The following is a 6,381-nucleotide window of genomic DNA, read 5'->3' as shown; positions in this document are numbered from 1 at the left end:
AGTATTTTTTTTTTTTTTACCAATTTTATTCAGTTTAATGAGGTCATGCCACACATTCATGTTCCTTTACGCAAGTTAATTATAATGACTGCAGGCTTAATTAAACTATCTTTTTAATGAAACAAACTAACCGTTTATAAACAAAAATGTAAAAAATGTTTTTTATTTCATTGTTAGAAGGTATAAGTTAATTATTTTATTCTTGTTTTAGTAGACAGCAGTGTTAACTAAAGACAAAACTGTTAAAAAAAAAAAAAAAAAATATATATATATATATATATATATATATATATATATATATATATATATATATTGAAAAGTGTAATTAAACAAAATACAATAATTATAAATAAACTTAATAAAAAAACTTTTAAATTATACACATTAAAATAACTTATATATATATATATATATATATATATATATATATATATATATATATATATATATATATATATATAGCATGAAAACTTTAAAAACAAAAGTTAGAAATTGACACTAGCTGAAATGAATGCTAAAATTACTAAAGTAAAACTACAATAAAATGGAAAAATTTGTATTTGTATTTTTGTTATTATTATTTACATTTTCTATAAATATGATGGTTTAATTTAGCAGTTTTTCTATGGCTAATTTCTGAGATCCTCTAATACGCCCTATGCACCTGAAGGCCTTCTATAAACAACCCAGTGACCTAAACACACACATTCCTTAAAACACATTATATTTACACCTCACAACTGAATATACATATATACATATATATATATATATATATATATATATATATATATATATATATATATATATATGTGTGTGTGTGTATATATATATATATATATATATATATATATATATATATATATATATATATATATGTGTATATATATATATATATATATATATATATATATATATATATATATATATATATATATATATATATATATATATATATATGCACTTTAAACATTAGTAAACTCTATAATGTATTTATTTGATTTTGAACATTCTGTAGATTTTTATTATTTAATAATAATTACCCCCTGGCAATTTTTTTGTACTGTTAAAATGTTGCATGCTGTTCTTTAAATAGAAAAGAAAATAACAAAACTGTTAGATAAAAAAATCCGATAAGAGCTTAAATCTGAGCCGCATCATTGCTCGTCAATGTTAAACTACTTGAAACTTGACCAATCAAATTAAAGTAGGCGGGCTTGAAGATGACAGAGCGCCTACAGCGCAGCGCTCGATTTAACGGTCAAAAAAGTGAGATGTAAGTTGTAACCACAAACTAAAATGTCATATTTGACAGTTGTTTTTAGACAGACATGTTAAACGACTGCCAGAAATAATTAGGTAAGTAATAAACTTCTGTCAAACTGCAATAGTTAAAATTTAAAAAGGAAAAGTATTGAAATATATTGCTCTGTCCGTGAGGATTACAGTGAGCTCGCGGAATTGAGTTATTTTACTATGTAAACCAGATTAATACTATTATATTTTGGATCAGGAATCAGTTATTTGATTAATATACGGCTATGTAAGTGCTAATGCCCACAGCATTGTTTTTGTTGTCCAATTTTTGGCGTTAAACATCTTTAAACGTCCCAGGGTTTCTTAAGTCTCCAAATACCCCTAATAAGCTCAACTTTAGGACTTCCGTTAGTGATGGTGAAATGAAGCTTTCCGAAGCACCAAAGCTTTCCCTTTAAGTGTATCGTAAAAAGGTTCATTACTCCAAGCTTTCAAAAGCAGCACACAATACCGACATCTTGTGGTGAAATGGTGAACATGTTGCATGCCTCAAAGGACCGATTGCAATAAGTATAATTAAGAAATATATGTATAGTTTTTAACGTTTCATGAATTAAATAAATTTCTGCTTTCTAAAAAATAAATACATGACAATAATAATTATTAAATAAAAAATTATGTGTGGATGATGAATTTATGGAACAAATGGAACGACTGTGACAAGTGAAGATAGAAGCAGACTATGAATCTGCTTTGATCAATAAATGAAGCCTTATTTATATAAACTTCAGCCTTAGTCCGAAACCTATGAGTTTGGCAAGGCTTGTGTAGGCATATAATCAAATAAAAAGCACATTGTTGAATAGTAAAGTGTTTGTGAACTGGGAGTTGAGTGCTTGTGAACTGGTGAGCAGACATTTTATTGTCGTAAATACAAGAAATTTAAGATTTTTATTAAGGAACTAAGTCTATTTCTTTTTTTATTTACTACTTCCCCTGCCTTTGAAAATATTCTCTCACATGGGACTGATGATGAGGGAGTGCATAAAAATTCCAGGGCAAGTAAATGGAGGTGTGGATAGACACCCTTTTGGGTAGGCCAGAAATGCAGGGGATCTTCTGTGCGGGGGATATTTGGGTCACTGTGGTACTGTTGAACTTCAACAATGGAATCTACAGTCGCAATTTTCATTTTCCTAGTTTCTACAATGTGACTGTCCGGCAGATCCCACAGACCTATAGATAAAATAATACAAATACAATGTTTAATGGAACTGAATGTAAATCTCTGCAACAGCCACACACTCTATAACCCCTGAGTGTACTGCATCACTTGTGGCTCCTGTTGTCTCTGGGTGCGATGAGGGGATTTGAGAGGACGTGGATGTTGTGTTTTCAGATGCTCTAATCATTGCTGCACATTTTGATGAGAGGCGTCTCACAGCATTCTGTGCATTTAGAGTGGCAAGGGTCATAACGCTCATGGTCTCATATGTAGACATCCTCTCCGAAAGAAGTCTCAAGAGGTTATGTTGCACAACTGTTATGCAGTCTCGTCCTGAACATTTGAGGTCTTGGAGGTGATTGACCTTTGAGCCTGACTCTCTCTTCTCCTCTGACAATTCAATGGATGCCTCATTGACGTGACACATCACACAAAGACATTCATTTATTGTTTGGTACTGTTCTGCAGTCAAAGGTGTGAGGTTGGTCTTTAAAGTTGCTAGAGCAGCACCTACCGGCTCCAGCATGGCATAGGTGATGTACCAACGTGTTTCCACCTCCTGAATTAAATTAAGGCTTGGTTTACCCATCTGATTTTGTAGCATCAATAGTCTTTCTCGTGCTGTTGTGCTTCTCTTAAAATGAGCCACAATCTTTCGTGCATTTTCACGAATATCCTCTAATCCTGGTGTTTGCTCTATTGCCTTCTTAACAACCAGATTTAGAGCATGTGCTATGCAGTTTGTGTGGCGCAATTTCAGTTTGGTTGCACATGCAATCATGTTTGCAGCAGCATCAGTTAACAGACATCTAAATTTATGTTGAATGCCCCACTCCTCCATCAAAGCTGACTTCACCTCAGCTATATTTTCTGAAGTGTGAGCATTGGAAAATTTTACCACTCCCAGTAAAACTGTGGACATCTGATCACTGTCAATTTATAAAATGACATATCACGGCGAGATCAGATGTAAGGCTTACAACTCTGGCCTTTTTCACCTCTTCTTTTGCCTTCTCTTTGGCCTCTTGTATTTTTCCTGCACCATTTTGTTTAGTGTCTGGCGTGATGAAAGATTGTAGGTGGGATCCAACATTCCTACAAACTCATTAAAACCAGTGTCTTCGACAATAGAAAATGGCTGCTAATCTTTAACAGCCATGTTGACTGAGGGCCTGTCAATCATCTGTTTTCTGGTCCCTGTAATGCAATAAAGTGCTTAAACTTGTGTAATACATAAGTACGCACAATTGAAGATATCTCATTGTAAAGACAGCAACTGACAAAAATAAATAAATGAAATGACTGATTGTAATGATAAACAAAACTACTGATTCAATGTGATTTACCTTGGTTGCTAGTAGCTGGTCCATTTCCAGGAGACGTGTGTGCATGTTTAGCTCTAAAATGTCTCAACATTGAGGATGTGTTATTATTGTAGGAAAGCTGCTGAGAACAAATGAGACACTCAACCTGCAGAAGTAAACATATAATGATTGTCAAAGAGTAGACAAAGCTTTATATTTAGTTTTTATAAATATTATTATTCTTTTTTATAATTGTTTTATTTTAAAATAACATTAAAATCACAACAATGCATCATCATTACTATTATTATACGCTTACTTCATTTGTTGAGACCAGATGAAAATGCTGCCAGACTTCTGAACGGCCTCTTTTCGTGGCTGGTTCCATGTTGAAAATTCGAGAGCTCACTACAGACTTCTCTACGTCACTAGTGACTGCCGATTTGCAAAACCCGAAACCTGCTCAACGGATTCGCGTTACTTTTGAACCATGAAACGAAACAGCCACGTGATTGTTGGCCTAAACGAAGCTTCGGATGTCACTTATCACGTGGTTATGGCAAAACGAATCAAGCTTCGGCACACTGCTTTGTTACGAGGTGTGTCGTTTTTTTCGAACGTCACATCACTAACTTCCGCTGCTATTGTAAAACCATGTACAGCCCACTGTCATGCCAGTATGTGAGTACAAGTCGGTTAATTGACTCGGTTGGCTGAACAACGCAAGGACACCTAAACCAAAATTGCCTTTGTGTACTTCGATGTTTTAAACAACAAATTTTAAACAACAAAACCACAAGTGTTGATCATGGCTGTTTCTCAATACCAAGTACGCAAAGTTGCATCCTTGGAAGTTCAGACTTGCAAAGTTCAGACTTGGAAGAATGAACTACCGAGGACGCAAAGGTACTTCTTCAAATGGAACGGCAATGTACTTTATAATGTCACTTACCTCACCATGGATTCATCGGTTTCACTGTAAATCAACAATAAAATGATATAATTATATAAATCACAGCCTTATAATTACTATTATATTAATATTATAAATCTATATTTTTGATTTAAGAAAATATAAACGTAAATAACCATAAATGTGAAATGAAATGGGTTATTATACACAGACTCAAGTCTTTGAGTATCAGATTTAATAAACTACAATGGACATTATACAAGTATAAAGTACAAGATGTGAATAATAGGAAATAAAGATAACGTTAGGCAATTTGGTAAACAAAGACAAACGGTGTACAACACGGTAACATAATTACAGACAATTATAAAACATAACAAAATAACACTGCCAAAATTATACACCTGAGAACAAGTAATAGATTTGAAAAGGACCAAAGACTGTCCGTTAGATATGCACAAGATGTATTAAATATCATGTTTTAACTACAAGGAAGAGATGAGATCCAGCGGTACATCCGTGATGGACTGGCCGATGTAGAGCTGCTCTCGGCGGGGGAGGTGATGACGAAGCTCCTGCTGACAGACTGGGGGTCAGAGTCCGCATAAGCTGAGGCACATCGTCAAAGATGCGCTATCTTTATAAACAAACTGCCAATTGGAGTTTAAAACAACCACATTCTCGCCTGAAAAACTCTTAAAATTGTATTTTGTGACACAACAGAGGAGTATTTTTAAAACTGTGCGGGTTTTCTCCTCCGCCATTTGCTTTCACTAGTTACGCTGCAATGCATTCTGGGATACCTGTGCTTCGCAAGTTCGCACAAGTCACCTCTCTATGCATCCTTGGCAAAAGGGGCAGAGCAAGTACACATCCGGGAATTTTATCTGTACTTGGCAAGATGTGAACTTTGAATTGGAATAGTACTTCGGCGACGGTTCATGACGTTTCACGAGGACACAAGAACGCAAGTACAGACAAGAACGCATATTGAGAAACAACCCATAAGTTATATATAGTTGCAACTCTAAATCTCATCAGTTTTCATGCAATTAGCATACACTGAACGCTTTGCATATGTCTGTGTTTTTTATTGAAATATGAGTTTTAAATAAAGATACTGAGTTGCATCCGCAGAAGCAGCATCATTAGTTTGCTAATTTTTAAAAAAGTAGGACCGAGATGAAATACACAATTTAAAGATTTATACTTAATGTGTACATTTTGTCTGATTTTCTTTCAGCCCCTGCCGGGCGTTGCACAGCAGTTCTCAGCTATCAGCGTTTTTATTTCAAGAGTTCCCACTTAGATATGCTTGGCGTATGAAGCAGGTTTGGCATGCTGTCCCGGGAGAGAACCCTGAGCTCGGAGATATTTGAGCCCAGGGCTCCCGCCCGGTCGATAAGCATATCAGGAGATCTGAGATCAGTTAGGTCTCGAGAGCTCCCCCTTTAGAAAAGGGAGGAAAAGGGAGGAGATGGGGTGGAAGGGGGGATTCTTCCAAATGAAGATATAAACAGTAGGGAGAAAATGATCCATTTATAGTAAACTAGGATCACTCTGATTGGATTATTACTGATTACAGATGAGCGGCCAGATGTGCTCAATCATATCACGTGCTCCTCTCGAAATTAGTTTATGAAACTTCACTTCAATTTCAGTTCAAGCTATTGTTCCGCAAT

Source organism: Danio aesculapii, chromosome 22 (assembly GCF_903798145.1).
Source record: "Danio aesculapii chromosome 22, fDanAes4.1, whole genome shotgun sequence".
Lineage (NCBI taxonomy): Eukaryota > Metazoa > Chordata > Actinopteri > Cypriniformes > Danionidae > Danio > Danio aesculapii.
Note: the sequence above shows the minus strand (reverse complement) of the source record.